The following is a 16,877-nucleotide window of genomic DNA, read 5'->3' on the forward strand; positions in this document are numbered from 1 at the left end:
TGGAATAAAAGGTACTATATAGATGTAAATGGTTATTAGTTGTGAATCAAATACACTGTAAATATGGATTTTAAGGTGATCCAAAGTAAATATTCAGTAGAGGTAGCAAGAATTTTAGGAAACTAGAGAACACTATTTTAACAAGAGAAAGATAGGAAAACAAAGTGAAATTTTGTCTGGGATGTCATAAGGAAGGGACTAAATCTGAAGATAGACAAGGTTAAAAAAAGGTTAATACCAATAAAGGAAGAAGGATTGCTAAAACAACTGAGAAGAGATTTATGAAAGAGTACATTCCAGAGATTTGCAACTATGGATCTTGCAGGCAAAAGAGTGTGGATGACGAACTATTTCTTTACACAGTGAAGGCACTGGAATATTGGGGTAGTATTTCCTTTTGGAGGTCAAAGAAACACTATATTGTACTGTTCAATAAACTAAGTGAAGGAATGGAAAATAAAAAGGAGACAAAACAAATGGAGATAGGTTTATGGGTAATGTAGAAAAGTGTGTGTAGGGGGGAAGTGGTTACTCATTAACAGCACCTCTTGTTCTCTACAAGTATTGCCTCAAAACACCACATTCCAGGGGCTGCAGGCCATGTAATCGCAAAACCTTTTTGAGTAATAGCTGGCAGTTGGCAGTTAGGTGGCACATGCAAGGAGTGATAAAACTGGGAAATGCTTTTGTTTAGGTTCTTATATCATGCCCTGCATCATAATAACTGAGTTTCTTGCCTAGGCACTCCATACTGAATACTAGTTTAGATATTTTTGGTAACAGTTTTTCTCCTCACTATCTCTGAACAGAGCAGTATACCTGGGGCTAAGAGGGAGGGTCTAATAGATCTGTGCTTATGCAGATCTTATGGACCAAAGCCCTCCCTCCTCTCATGTATGGAGTATGTTAGAGGAGTACCCCTATTCGAGATTGGAAAAGTAGCTGGACGGGGACTGGGGTGCAGCTTACAGCCTGCCGACAGATTGTGGGGTGAATTTTATGTCCTTTCTTCCATGAAGGATTTACTGTAAAGCCCATTTACTCAGGCTTTGTGCAAGAAGGCGTAAATTCCACCCATTGTAGATTAAGACTCAATTACATGAAGGATGCCCTAAAAAACCCAATTCCTTCTTGTGGCTGCACAATAATGTACTTTGTGTTCACATGTGTACTGTAATAACAATTATGCATATCATATATGTTAGAACTCTTTAGCTTGAAATCTAGAAAGTATTAGAATGAAATGTTTACCCTCAATAGTATTGAGCGTTTAAATATTTAAAGATTAAGTTAGATTGATCACATAGAACAAAAAACTGCTGTATGTAGATGATGTGATGGTTAGTTCTACTCTCTAACCCCCAGAGGTCGATACCGAAATTATTAGAACTCATCAAAAGGTTTGAACACTTGTCTGGATATAAGATTAAATGGAAGAAGTCTGACAAATTCCAATTAACTTAATACACATTAGTAGGTCTTGCTAAGTCACAAGTGCCATAAAAATCAGTGTGCTGAGAATATGGCGCTTAACATATGGGAATCCAAGCATTGTGTAAATATCTTGGTCTGTTCTTTTTTCTAATGTATAGTACTTTTGGCACTTAGAATTCTTTATGTTGGCATCTAGAATTTGTTTGGTTTGATACAAAAAAAAGATTGAAAATGTTTAAATTATATTGTAATAAGTCTAAGTGCAAGCAGACTAGTCCTTGAGAATCAATGGCCTGGAGGGACAAGAAGCTGGAGGATTCCCCAACAGGTGAAAGGAGCTGAAGGACAGTCACCACTTGGCTGCCGTGTGTGTGTGTGTGTGGCCTCTGTGAAAGGAAGGACTGTGCTGTTCTGGTTACAGGTGTGACAGTGTATGAGCCTAGGAAAAAGGTCTTGTGAGCACTTTGGATTTAAACTCACGGGTGTTCTGAGGGCAGCTGAAAGCCAAGGAGCCAAGGACCAGTAACCTCACCAGGTTGAACAGCCACCTCACCAGGCTGGTGCATCTCAGCTTTATCTTCTGTTAGAATAAGAGGCCCCAGGCTAGGGAGGGGTAAAGATTTTGGGCATCACCAGAAGTTGGGGAAAGGATTGTGCTATTGTTTCACTGCTGGAATTGAATTTCCTTAAATTTCCCAGCCCCTTTTAGGCCCATTGATCTGCACCCATTTCCTTACCTAATATTCTTTTATATAAATGATTGGAACACACCTCTGGGTTTTTGTCAGGAGTTTCTGGACCCACATAAGCAAAGGGGGAAAACACCCAACCCGGAGAGGAATACATGGAGGCATGCTACTTTAGGACATCCCCTCACCGTACTGGACTCAGGTGCTGGTAGAAGGGGACATTGGTACAATATAATAAGATCCCAGGATTGTCCTTCTGTGTGACACTCGGAAGCCTAAATGTCTGTTGAGTCAGTGTGAAGCAATGGAAACAGCTACAAGCATGGCTGAGAGCTCTCTTTATTCCAGATATCATGAGGTTCAATCATCACTGGGATTCACAGCTTCTTACTGTCCAATTTTTAAGTTCTCAGCCATACTGATTTACACTCATGCAACGGCAAGGTATGTATCCATGCCATGTCAAGAGTCCTAGACCACTGTGATATCAGAGGTAACTCAATCTGCCCTTCATTCCTCACTCTTATTCTATAGCTAATTTGCATGCAACAATTTCATTGGTTATAAGCCTGCAACGATTTACTTTTTTTCAGCCAAAATTATTACACTTTGGCAATTATGTACACTTTCAATACAATTATTTCAATATGGCAGATTATACATATAAGAGAAACTCATCTACTTTATATCTCTTACCATTTCTCCCTCCCCCCCTCCCAAGTTCTCCATGTTGTCCTCCATTGGATAGCCATTGTACTTTGCTGCGTGTCTAGTGCTCTGGGAAGCAATATGGAAGGATTTTGCTTTCTCATCTGTCTGTTCAGCAGCATCACTCTGGGAAGTTTGTCAGTTAGCTGATTTAAAGCAGTAGGAAGAGACAATAAAATTTGATTTTTTAAAATTATTTCATAACATCAAAAGGAAAGCTTTGGTAACTTTTTCAAAATATCTTGGAGTGATGGAGTAAGGGATTACAAGAAAAGGATGTTGCAAACAGTAAAAATTTGTATGCACTATCGGTCACATTTTGGTTCCAAACAACCAGTGATGCCCCAATAAAAAAAGAAACTTACATAGTTATCCTAAGATATATTGAAGGATCCTGAGGCGTGTATTGAAATTTCAATTCAGACTAACAATATTTGCACTTAGAAATCAAGATTTCAAAGCGAAAATGGGTATTTGCATTAGGACTTTCAGTGCCAAGTGTGGTAGCTAACATAGGAGAATTATAACAAGGAGTCTGGTGGCACCTTAAAGACTAACAGATTTATTAGGGCATGCCCTAATAAATCTGTTAGTCTTTAAGGTGCCACCAGACTCCTTGTTGTTTTTGTGGATACAGAGTAACACGGCTACCCCCGATAGTAGAATTATGTCATTTGTCTTTAAGCACAGTATTATTGTATTTTAATTATGCTAATCATTTCATTTTTGTAATCAAAAATAATAACTTAGAATGCTTTTATTCACTTCATATCTGGAGACCAAAGATCAAATCATGATTTAGGTTACGAGTGAATATTAGCAGACAGTTGTCCACATCACAAAACCACTGAAAATTGATTCAGACATGATTTTACTCCCTTTTATATGCAGATTTATTACTTTGATTCCTGCTTCCAACAATTTAAATCCATTTCCTTTTTTATTGTTTTGAATGATGTTAAAGACTTTCAGGTTCTTAAATGTATAAATATACATTGTAGTTTTATGTGTGCAACAATGAAGAATATATTCATATATATGAAACTGATATTCCGATTCAAATATCTCACATTGCTAGAAGCTGTCAGTGAGAGAGCATGTTAAGGCAAAGAGATTAGCTTTCTGTACTTTATGTCCTTTTATACAATTTATAGAATCTTTTCACAGAGGAGCAAAAGGGAATGTCATACAGAGTCAGTTTTCTGCATCTGTGTGCTGCACTCAATTCCTGTGCATCAGGCTACAAAAATGCTGACATTGATCAAGTATTCGACCATCCCACAACAGCAACAGGGAGTTAAGGAACATTTTTATGTCTTTTTGCTTTCCTCAGTATCCTAGGTGTGATTGACTTCACTCGTGTTTTCTCTGTGGCACCTGCTGAGAATGGTGAGAGGTACAGGAACAGGAAGTATTTTCACAGTATGATTACACAAGGGAGTTTGTGATAGTAGAAATATAATCAGTATTTAAACTGAATATTTCAGCTCCTCTCACAATCAATATACAGTAAATTGAAAAGATAGGCAAGCAGCCAAATAATGAAGACTGAACATGCATTTGGCTAGTTGGTAAGGATGTGATATAAAAGTAAATCACTTGTTTAATAAAGGTAAACATATGTGTTATAAAGGATTGCAAAACATTTGGGACACAGTTTGAATAAAGGCTAAGAGGACTACTGAAATCTATTGTAATGAACACCAAATACCCCTGGAATACTGCAGGCCCAATTCTTCAGAACCCCACAGAAGCTCCTCTTGCAGTTACTTCATCCGAAGTAGTGAGCTGTAGCTCACAAAAGCTTATGCTCAAATAAATTGGTTAGTCTCTAAGGTGCCACAAGTACTCCTTTTCTTTTTGCGGATACAGACTAACACGGCTGGTACTCTGAAACCTGAGCTCAGTGGGAGGAGGAATGACCACTGTCCCTTGAACCATAAAAAATAACTGCACAAAACTTACCTTACAGAGTGAGTCCCCCTGCCCCATTATACAATCAGCCATACCCCCGAGAGGGGGTGTTCAGTAGCAGAGAGGGGAGGCATTGGCTTCATTTTTCCTTTAGGCCTTCTTTTAGTTCCGTGGTAGGGATGGAAGGGTACCAAATCATGCCTCTCAGTGAGGGCCTCAAGGAAACTGAGAGTTAAAACTCACTGAAAGTCAGATCCCTTTTTGGTGTAAATCAGTATAGTTCCACTGATTTCAGTGTAGCTAAACCAATTTACATCAGTTGAAAATCTGGCCATGAGTTTCCAGTCCCCTGAGGTTTTCCCACACAGAGGATGACTTTGCTATATATACTTTTACTCGAAAAATAAAATACTCAAATATTTATAAAGCTAGTAAAAGTGTTCGGGTGTATAAAGGAGATTTAGAATCTTAAAAACTGATGTCCAAATGCCTGAATAACATAGGAGATGGCCTATAGTTCAAATACTGGAATGTCTACAAGTTGTTTGCGGTAACAGTCACATAGTATAAAATGACTATCAAAATACTTACTTCTGTGTTACAAGAAAAATTTCAAGCAGGTAGACAATAAGAAATAGGGAAAAAGGGAAGCAGGAAATAGAAATCACTAGAGAAGATATTGGAAGAATATAGTCCTAAACTAATTCCTCAAGATACTTTGTTTAAATTACCATAACACATTATTTTTACAACTTAATAAATAATTGTGGAAAGGGACATTGTCAATTTAAAAATAAGCGGCCTGCTCCGGCCCCTTTGTGCCAGTGGCATAAAGGAGCCCTAAAGGCCTCTTATCCAGCCAGGAGAGGATTCCTCTCGTGCAGGCATTGTGGAAGACAGTTGTAAGTCTTCCCACACAGAGCCCCTCGCAAGGCCTGGCATAGGAGGCATGCCAGGGGTGGAAGGCACACATTAGAGCTTGGGGGGGGGGGGAAGAGCACTAGAGATTCCAGGCAGTGCTGCAGCCCAGAGGGCAGGATGGAGAAGCTGCCATAACTAACCCGCTCCCCCCCACACCTTTGTTTGTGAGTTTTCTGCTGCACCTATTAGACATGAAACACAGAATGTCTTCCCATATGATGTAAACAAATTCATTTACCTACCTTACTACCACCACCTTGGATTATTAAAAGTGAAAGAATGTTAAAAATCTAATTTACTTGTCTCCATGCTCTTTATTTTTGCATATCTCTCAGCATAGGTAATGAAAAGCTATACATTTAATTTCACTTGTGCTCATAGTATTTTTCATTTTCTGTCCCTTAGGGCTGAAATGTTTGGGTTTTAAATACTGCAGAGCAATGTTTATTTGTTGAAAAACAACAATTGGTGTGGTTTCATTGAAGTCAATGGAGCTACACTGATTGACATGAGCTGAGGATCTAGCGTCCAATGTCTAGCTGTATAAAAATGACATTCCAGTCCATGGTATATTCAGAAAAATACCCCACATACCTCAACAAGTTCAGTCTTGAACAGACAGTAATAGCTGGTTTATTTTTCTATGTTTGGCTTGAGTCACTGTTATAACTTTGTTGGACAAAGTGCTTTCTCCTATCTGCACACACACACACACACACACCCTTCATAGTCCAGCAGTTCTGTTGTTTAGACAAAAAGTTTAGCTTTTTCCTCTTGGCTATAGAGTACACTGTAGTGTCCCTAGTTTCCCTGATTGGTTAGGAAGGACTATCACAGCCTGAAACTTGAAAATAAACTAAAAGTGCAGAAATATGATTCCCAGCAGCAGCAGCAAGATTTTGGAAAACAGATTGTTTGTGAACTTTCCCATTTTGAGACACTCAGACAAATTAAGAGAACTTGTGCAGAGAGAAAAATTCACCCCCTCTGCTGAGAGGGATTTTTGTTTTATTTTGTTAGGAAATACAGAAATAAAGTATAAGTGATTTAGAAAAATGAAATAACACACAAACCACAGAAAAATAGTGAATGCTTCACAAGAGTCAGGGGTTTGGATATTAAGCAGCTGTGATGCTTGAAGGAAAGGAGTAGTAGAACAGATTCCATTTGAAGGTATTAATGCAAGATAGAAGAAATACATTACACAAAGTGGAAGATTTTCAAAGGTATAAATGGGAGTTAGAAATGCCATATTTATGCCTTTGTAAATCTTCACCAAATAATGTATAAACATCAGTCAATTGACGTACTGGTCAATATATATGCATCATTGTCCTCTGTGGATGGAATCAGACCTTCTCAAGTGTTTGTGATTATATTGCCTTGTAGCAACTGTCCTAACAAACCACAGATCTATATCACATGATCTCTCTTGGAGAGTCTCCTTTAGTTAATGTGACGGAGGTCTGTTGTGTGTTTTTGTTTTGTTTTTTAAGCCCAAGGTCTTGGCTCTTTAACGCTGCATGTTTTATTTAGCTGGTGATTTTAACGTGTATGAATTATACCATATATGCATTGATAAATTGTATTTGCCATGCACCTGTGAGTGCCTCACCTGCACTTTGGCCCATTAATCTAACTCCCGCTGTATTTATTCTAGCATTCCAAACCTCTGAGTAGCTTCAAACAGCTGTGATTTTTTTTCAAAACCTGCCAAAGAGATGTTTCCTTCTTCCCCCCCACTAGGGAGTTTTCCCCACCAAATTACGCGGGCCCAAGAACTAAGATGGGAGCATTTAGTCCTGCACCAAAGAAAATTGTAATGTCTGGTATAGCTCATAAACTTGCAGGGCTAGACATGGGAGCTTTTAAACCACTGGAAAGGGAAGATTCCCAGGTTTCCAGTACTTGCCCCTAGATCTGGAAAATCCTATCCTGAGATAGCAGAGCTTACAATCATGGCATTCTTATGTATAGGAATGTTATTTTAGATAATTTTTAGAAGATTCTAAGATTTATTGGTCATATTTTCTCTTTGAGACCTGGACAGCTGGACTATGTGTAAATAAGGTGCCTGATGTTACAGGCACAGGGATATGAAAAACAATACCAATAATATTTTTAAAACTCATTTTTTTCTGTAAAATAGTGGCAAACCTCATAGAGAGTACATGATAATATGGTATAAAAGTTTTGTTGGCATTCACTTAAGATGGCATACATAATTCATTCATAAACTTGATCATTTGTAATGTGGCCACCCCAAATGAGTGTTAATAAACCTAAATCATACTATCAGATAACCTCTCTATATATTTCTCCATCCACTAGAATGGCACGTTTTATATACACACTCTAGTGAGTCTATTTCACATTTGCCATTATTATTTTTTTCTGATCAGTTTCCCTTCAATACTGTCTTATTTTTTACCTATTTCAAATGTAATCATTCCCATGACTGTTCTCATATGGGATTTTCTTCTCCCCGCACTCTCTTGTGTATTTTTAACAACTACTGCCATGTTGTAATGATCTTTAGTTACGTGTCTGTGTGTGGATGAGAGCCAAAATAAAAATACTGGCATACTGTACATGAAGAAGAAGAATTATTATATTGATAATGTAATTGATAGGTTGATTAATAAAGGCAGCTTTTTGCTACATACTACAGAAACATAGGATATAAATTCAGACCAGACCAATGATGTATCAATGTCAAAATGGAAAAATGTTATGGTATCCTACTCAAACTCCCTCCATTGTACCAGAATAGCTGGATGCATCTGCTAAATTGATCATCATTGAAAGAGTTAATAAATGTTGACATCTAAGTAAGAATTAACACAATTGGTAATAGAAAATAAATACAAATTCTCCTGTGTTTTTATTTGACAAGAAAGGGAAGGAGTGAAATAGTTAAAGACATAAGTTATGAATTGGAGTCGCAGTGTGAATGTGGGCATTACACCCAAAGCTCAGTGTTGTATTTTCCAGATGTGCTGGATGTGTGGGAAACATTCCAGCCAGTTTGTATTTGTGAGTTAAGAAAGTAATCCTGTTTGAAAAAAAAAATTGCCACTACCCAAAAAAGCCCCTGAAAATTTCAAAATCCAACACTTTTAAATTCATCTGGCAATAGTGATTTGATAAAAAATATAAAAACAGTGTAAGAAATATTAACAGGTGGAGATATTAATATAAGCAGTAGTTAAACTCTGAGGGGAGAAAGAGGTAAGTAATATTTTTACTATTAATTGCAAGTGATATTCTTACAGTTACAGACTGTTAAGTAAAGCCATCTTAAACCCCTGACACAAATAAGTGTTAAAAAATTCAGGGCCTATGACAATGCCTGTTGAAGTAATTTGGAGTTTTTCCACTGACTTCAAGGGACTTTTGGATCAGACATATTTAATGCCACTTCTCTGTTAAGGAGAAAGGAGGGGCACAGTGATATAGTCAGTACTGATTTTTTCACAATGGGAGATGGGGGAAGGAACATTTTAGAGAGAGAGGGAAATACAGGTGCAAAGTTGTCCAAAAATTCTTGACTGGGGTTGGGCTAGGAACAAGGATGTGAGTGGAGAGCTAGATGAGTCTGAGCAGGTGTGTGTAAGTAGATGAATGTGTGAAGCGGTTTAGAGCAGATGGGTGAGACAGAATAGGATGTGAATGAGAGATAACAGGAGATGAGTTAAGAGGAAGGCAGTGGGGAGAAGGATGGGATGAGGAAGAGCTTGAGCATGAATTGAATGATTGTGAGGGAGACTGAATGGAAGAAAAAGAGGAAGAATTAAGAGGAAATAGTGAATGAGGATAACTAGACTGAAATTAGGAGAGTAAATGAAACAGTGAAAAAAGTGAATATATGAATAGCATAGGAAAGGATGAATGGGCTGAACTCCTAAGTACTAAACTTGTGTAGGGAGTCAGAGATTTCAGTGAGATTACTTGAGGATCAAAATAACACTCAGAGCAACAAGAGTGGCAGAACCTGGCCCTTTCATAATTAATGTACTCAACAGCAAGTTTGACCTGATACATGTACAAAATTAGCAGGGGGAGCAGACAGTCCTAGCGCATATTCTCTTATTGGAGTACCAATACAACATTTCAGTCTTCAGAGGAAAAAGGTACTTCTTATTTTACACAAATAGAAACTCACAAAATTAAAATAAGAACCCATAATTTTTGCATTTCTAGGTGGCTTAGGTGGGAAGGAAAAAGGTCAATTGGCATTTAAAGTTAGGTTGACCCAACCCCACATTGAAAAGACAAGAAAGGAGGAGGAGAAATTAAGCTGAGGATTTTCTCCATGTAGTAATCAGAAACTAGAAAAACTGCTGGTGGTATGATAGGGTCACCTGTTTCCTAGGAAGTGGACTAAAACTACCAAGAATTGTCCAGTGGTTAAGGCACTAGCCTAGCCTAGAAGTCTGCTACAGATTTCCTGTGTGACCTTAAGTAAGTTACTATGCTGCTCTGTGCCTCAGTTCCTGATCTGTAAAATGGGGATAACATTTCTCTACCTCACAGCAGTATTGTGAGGAAAAATGTATTAAAGATTGTGAATCTCTTTGGGATCTACTGATGAAAAGTGCTAAAGAAGAGCTAGATATTATTTTACACAGGCTACTGAATAACCATCAGCACATCAATCACAACCTTTACTAACATTCTAGGCCAATTAAAGATGAGTTTCCTTATCCCACTGACAGTCATATGAACTAGACCAGGGGTTCTCAAACTGGAGGTCGGGACCCCCTCAGGGGTTCACAAGGTTATTACATGGGGGGTTGTGAGGTGTCAGCCTCCACCCCAAACCCTGCTTTGCATGCAGCATTTATAATGCTGTTAAATATATTAAAAAGTGTTTTTAATTTATAAGGAGGGTTGCACTCAGAGGCTAGCTATGTGAAAGGGGTCACCAGTACAAAAGCTTGAGAACCACTGAACTACTCTGTTTCCTCATTTTTATATTTAGAGTCAAATCTTGCTTTACTCATCTGTGTAATTCCATTAAAATGAGGGGAACTATTTCACTGAGTATGATCTGGCTCTTTATGGCAATGCTTTCGTAAGTGTGGCCATGCACACAGCAGTGCAATGTTTTTTAAATGTATAAATAACATAACCACAGTTTTGACTGCTTAATTTCTATGGGGTAGAAGCAACTGAGTGTGACCTGTTGTAAATCCAACCGGTTCGGGCTGAAGTTGCTGTACTTGTTTCTGGAATACCCTATTCCTAAGAGCATCCAAGTTAAGCACAACTGTCAAAAAGAGATGGTAAACTAGTGTCGCAGCTATGACACGAAACGTAGCGACCTGAAGCATGCTGGGGGGATGCAAACAGATCAGGAGCTGACAAACTCAGATCAAGTATTGTGCCGAGCTCATAGGTGGGGGAGTAGGGTCTGTGTGTGTGTGTGTGTGTGTGAGAGAGAGACAGTCAGGCGGGGGGGGGGGGTAACTCTAAAATAATAGGTTTCAGAGTAGGAGCCGTGTTAGTCTGTATCTGCAAAAAGAACAGGAGGACTTGTGGCACCTTAGAGACTAACTAATTTATTTGAGCATAAGCTTTCGTGAGCATCCTATGAAGTGAGCTGGAGCCCATGAAAGCTCATGCTCAAATAAATTTGTTAGTCTCTAAGGTGCCACAAGTCCTCCTTTTCTTTCTAAAATAACAGTGATGTTTTGCCTAAATATAGCACGTTTCTTCCCATCCAGCTAGTCCTGCTCAGCTCCTTCCCACCTACGCTGCCGTGCTCGCTACTCCCCTCCAGGCCCCACGTGCCAGCTTCTCTCCGTTTTTCTTCCCCACCGCCCCCACGGGTCCGACCCCAACACCGCCCTTCCCTATAGCCCCACCCCATGCGCGCACGCGCGTTAGGAGCAGCTGGTTAGGGCGGGGAGGAGGCGTGGAGAAACGTCACTCCAGCGCAGGCGTCCCAGGAGGCGCGAAATTTCCAAACCGGCGGCGCGGCGCGAGGCCCGGGGCCACGGGGTAAGAGGAGGGGGCGGGGCTTGGGGAGGGTCCGGGGTCATTTTCCATTATCGGGGCAGAGGGGGGGGGGCCGTGTCCCTCAGGCGCCAAGGGGGAGGCCGAAATTGCCCCCCAGCGCCGGGCGGTGAGGTTAGAGGCTGCTCTGCGGCCGCCGGCGGGGGGGCGGTGCCGTGCCCGTGCCTTCCGCTCCGGGCGGGCCCGGTCGCGGGGGACGGGTGCGGGTCCCTTCCGCAGTGGCTCCGGTCCGGGGCGCTGCGAGGCCCTGCTGCTGCTGCCGCCGCCGCCTCGCTCGCGGGCTTCCCCCCTCTCCCCCCCCCCCCGCGGGGGTCGGGACCCTGCGCTGGCGCCCGCCCCTCGCTCCGGGCAGCGCCCAGGCCTGAGCGCGCCGGCACTGGCGGAGGTGAGAACAGGGTGTTCTTCAGCTGATCCCGGCTTGGTCCCTTTGCGCTGGTGAGAAGCGTTTCTCCTGTAGGGTGAGCAGATGTCCCGATTTTTTAGGGGCAGTCCCGATTTTGGGGTCTTTTTCTTATATAAGCTCCTATTTACCCTCCACCCCGATCTTTTCACATTTGCTCTCTGGTCACCCTATTCCCCAGGGTGTGTGGCAGCCCCGAGCAGGGGCAGGGTCTCTGCAGCGCCAAGCGGGGCACCTGGGGCTGCTTCTCCCTAGCTTGAAACTAACTAGGTTAACAAAAAGAAAAGGAGGACTTTGTGGCACCTTAGAGACTAACCAATTTATTTGAGCATAAGCTTTAGTGAGCTACAGCTCACTTCATCGGATGATGCCTGTTTAAACTGTACACAGCTGACGCCCTAACACTCAATGGGAATCACATCTCTAAATCCCTTGCAGCTCTTGGAAAACGGGGGGTGGGTTTAACTTTGCCAGGATTTACTCAGTTCCTAATAATATTTTGCATTTCTTGGGCATCTTCCACTTGACCATAACAAAGCTCTTTATAAACGTCAGTGAATTAAACCTCACACTTTGCCTGTATGGTAGGGAAGCCATTACAGAACAAATTCATTCCTGTTACTACTAAAGACAGTATAGCAATATCAGGGCTGTATTTGGTTCTGTATTTGTAACGTTTTGCGTAAGGTGTATGGAAAGGGTTTACACTGTGACTCTTCTCATGGTACTTTGCCATAAATTCATATTCATTAATGTACATTGCTTGCCATACAGCATTGCTAGCTTCTCCTTGCTACGTTGCTGTTGTGTTTCGTCCTTGTTCTGCAGCTGAGAGAAGATAGTTAAGTCAGCTTGCCTTGGTTATTTTTGAACTTTTTTGAGAAAGCCAACAAGATTGTCAATTACTGTCAAACATGGGGGTGACTTTTGTGATTCTGACATGTATATACTAGGAACTGCAAGGAGATAACATATGTAAATATTCATTTCACATAGGTCACAACCATCAGAAAACAACTGGTCTGTTTCTGTCAGTTACTAACAAAATCTGGATTTGAATTCACAATACAGTGATGAAAGTCTCTGTATCTGTTACCAATGGCCCTAACCATCCAGTCTCAGGTTAGGATGGCAAGTGGGAATCATAAAGTCACTGTACAGTTTATAGCAAATGGCTTTAGGCCTCATGCCAACAGCATACAATTTTAGCATACAAATACACATCCAAAAGATCTACTGAGAGGAGAACAAATAACTTGCAACTTCGTTATACCTGGTCTCAAACAATCTGAACCCAACTTTTGCACGGTGTAAGCCAACATTTTGAGACTTCTGTGCTCTAGGGCAGAAACTGTCAATGTGCATCTTTTGCCACAGTGTATCTAGTCTTTTTTTCAAACTGAAATTATTTATATTACTGTTGTGCCTAGGAACTCTAGTCATGGACCAGGACCCCACTGAATTAGGTGCTGAACACAGAACAACCACAAATGGTGCCTGCTCCAAGGAGTTTACAATCTGAAGCATAAGACAAAAGACAGGCAGAGGAGTATAAGGAAATGATATAGTACAGTGGTTCTCAAACTTTTTTACTGGTGACCTCTTTCACAGAGCAAGCCTCTGAGTGCGACCCTCCCTTGTAAATTAAAAACACATTTTTATATATTTAATGCCATTATAAATGCTGGAGGCAAAGCGGGGTTTGGGGTGGAGGCTGACAGCTCGCGACCCCCACACGTAATAGCCTTGTGACCCCCAAGGGGTCCCGACCACAGTTTGAGAACCCCTGATATAGAATTTGTCAACATAATAGGCAGTGGTCATAACAAACCAGCAGCCTAACTGTTATCAAATATATTGTAGTCATCATGACAAAGGAGAGTTTTGAAGAGGGATTTGAAAGTGGATAATGAGGTAGTTTTGCAGATGTTTATGGGGAAGGCCTCTCAAGCATGAGGGACAGAATGGGAGAAAGCAGAAATAAAACTAAACAAGTGGACTTACTAACATCATGAGCCGAGGGGAGGTGAGTGCTGGCAGCTTGATAGCAAATGAGAGATGATTGGTAGTGTGGGGATTAACTGCGAAGGGCATTGAAAGTGAATACAAGCAGTTTATTGCATCAAACATAGAGAAGTGGGAGCTAATGGAGGGATACAAATGGAGGGAAAAGAAATTTCAGGAGAAGCAGCCAAGTTTGTCTGAGGTTTTTACTCACAATTGTAGATGGGATTTCAAAAATCCTCCTTCCAGAAAACTTGAAAAATAGGTAGCAAGTAAACATAATACCATTCCCTCTCTTCTTTACTGATGATGATTCAGACCTTCTCTATTGTTCCATCCACTTCAAAAATGCCTGAATTCTTTTTTTTGAAGCTTTCCTATCTGTGACTGTTAAGACCTTGTTTTATAGCGGATCAATTTTCTGTGTACTTTTTAACCCACATTTTGCTTTTCTTATGTTAGGGTTGCCACCTTCCTATCTTTGTGGGATGACGGTTTGTGCCACAACATTATGGTGATAGGTCCTATTTCAGATAAATTTGGGACACTTTAAAAATAGTGACAGGCCCATGAAAATCATTGTCTTGTAAATTTTGGGATAGACAACAAGCTCTCTTCTCTGCTCCTGTCTTTCATCTTATCTTTTTGGTTATTTTTTTTCTTCCTTCCTGCTGTCTCATCTCTCCCCATCCATCTTTAGGTAATGTATGGGCTGATATTTCTTCACCATTGCCATCTTTTGGATAGAAATAGATCTCTTAAATTCTTGCCCTCTAGTTCTTTGGTAAAGTGGCTATAAACCCTAATACTGTCTACCCCCAGTGGAGATTTTCCTAGTGACAGTCTTGTGATTTGGGAAAAGAAAATCAAGATTTCTATTTCCCATGTTGCACATATGTTTTATGTCTGTATGTACATGGCCACTGACTGTTACATACTATTTTTCTTTGTGTTTCATCTCTGTTCCTTCTGTTTTTTTTTCATTATTCTATGTTGTCTCTGATTTTCTCTTATTCTATAATATCTTTCCTTTTCCCTAAGTGTGTTTTTAGTATTTCCGTACAATTGTAGAGCTGTTATGTTTATGGCTGAGTATTCATTTTAGAAGATGGCATGTCTGATTTGTAGCTCTAGCAATAGTTTTTCTTATACTAAAATAATTATATAGCACATATTATCTTCAGAGTGTTTTATAAGCAATCTTCAGAGGAATGTTTAATATAGAAGGTGGGAATATCATTTGCATTTTATATTTGTGCTGAAGTAGTACTGAAGGTGAATGGAAAAGAAAGAGAGGTTTTTCATTATTGGGCTTCAGTGATCCCCAGGAATACAAATAGAGTAGCAGTATAGAGAGTATATAAATATACTAAGGAATAGCTTTGGAAAGAGAGAACTCTCTATTAATTCAACATTGCTTAAGATTTAAACCTTCTGATGTCAGGGATTTCTGAGTTAAGGCTCCTCTGATAAACTTAAAACATGGTTCTATGTTGAAAAGTGGCATTGTAAAAATGTGTAATGCCGAGATTCCAACCCTCCCTAATTTTCCATAATCCTATGTCATTTTGTGCACATTGTGGCTGAGAAAAGTACGAAGTTCCTGCCCATCACTGTAGATGAACTTCTTACTGACATCTAATATTTTTTGACCAGAGCATGGAGCTCATCATCTGTCAGAAGCTGTGTGATGTATAGATCTATAAGATAATGTAACATGTAAGTACATGCTGGCTGTTGCTTGGTCTGTGTCTGACTCAGCTCATCCAGCAGTGGGAACTACTCACCATGTTCTTCTGGACTGAAGCAGCAAAATTGGAAGTTCATTCTTGGGGCATCAGGTGCAAAGTTACGACTGTCAGTCTACATTGTCTTCCTTTGCAGCAAAATAAAAAACCAACACAGATGCTGATAAGTCTTGTGCTGAGGTGACAAGCCACAAAACCAGACCATAAGCGACAACCTAGTGAAAGTCAAGATGGTCCACGCAGAGCTGAAATCAGCTATATTAGCAACAATCAAAAATTGAACCTGGAGTAGTAGCGACCCACAGCCAGTTATCAAAGTCGAAACTGGGCATTGCAGCAAAACAAAGATTATCTCAAAAGCATTGTGACTGCAAGCATACAGGTTAGGTTGCTGATGCCAAGCATGACAAAGCAACTGAACTGACATCGGATGCCATTCCTATGCCAAAAACAAGCTGCAGAACTAGGCGTTGAAAGTTGTGATCGTATAAGACACTTGATGATTTCTTCACAAGTGAAACCTTATTGCCTGTTCTTAGACTATGCAATCATGATCTTTGACGAACTGAATGCTGCAAAAAGAGGAGTTGCTGATTCTCACACTCAGATGTCACTTATTCAGTCTTCTGCAGTGATTTCTGTATCTGCTGAAGGATTATTCACAGCAAGACACACTACAGGAGCGGTTTCCTTGGTGTCAGGTCAATGACATGTCATCTGTTCCAGTGTGCACCAGTTGTGATGAACAATGGCATACCATGTCACAGATAACGGAAGCCTATGGCAAAACAGCATACAATGCTCTAGCTCAGATAATGCAAGTGATCTTCAAAGAAACTCTGATACAGAATTTTGTATTCTGCGTGGGAAACCAACTGAGTTCAGAACAAATCTTGGTGATAAAGGTTTGGAATCACTGATGATCACTAAAGTGGACTTACTTAGTCAACCCTGCCACTTGAAAAATCCGGCAAAGTATTCTTGCGAAAGACCAAGCAAAGAAACCTGCTTGCAAAGCAGTGAGGATGTGGCCAATAT

At 40.3% G+C, this 16,877-nt stretch overlaps 1 protein-coding gene across 5 annotated transcripts in view; it reads left to right on the plus strand.

The window, feature by feature from the left end:
• Positions 1-11,601: 11,601 nt before the first annotated feature.
• Positions 11,602-16,877, plus strand: part of FANCC (FA complementation group C) — a 156,769-nt gene continuing 151,493 nt past the window's right edge. The window contains exon 1 of one of the 5 annotated variants that reach the window (XM_073344975.1): positions 11,602-11,672. The gene's annotated coding sequence lies outside the window, so the exon portion shown is untranslated. Of the gene's footprint in view, positions 11,673-11,838; positions 12,146-16,877 lie in introns of those variants that run through there. The other 4 variants (XM_073344973.1, XM_073344976.1, XM_073344977.1 and 1 more) reach the window with 4 other exon arrangements.

Source organism: Lepidochelys kempii, chromosome 5, assembly GCF_965140265.1.
Source record: "Lepidochelys kempii isolate rLepKem1 chromosome 5, rLepKem1.hap2, whole genome shotgun sequence".
NCBI classification, from domain to species: Eukaryota; Metazoa; Chordata; order Testudines; family Cheloniidae; genus Lepidochelys; species Lepidochelys kempii.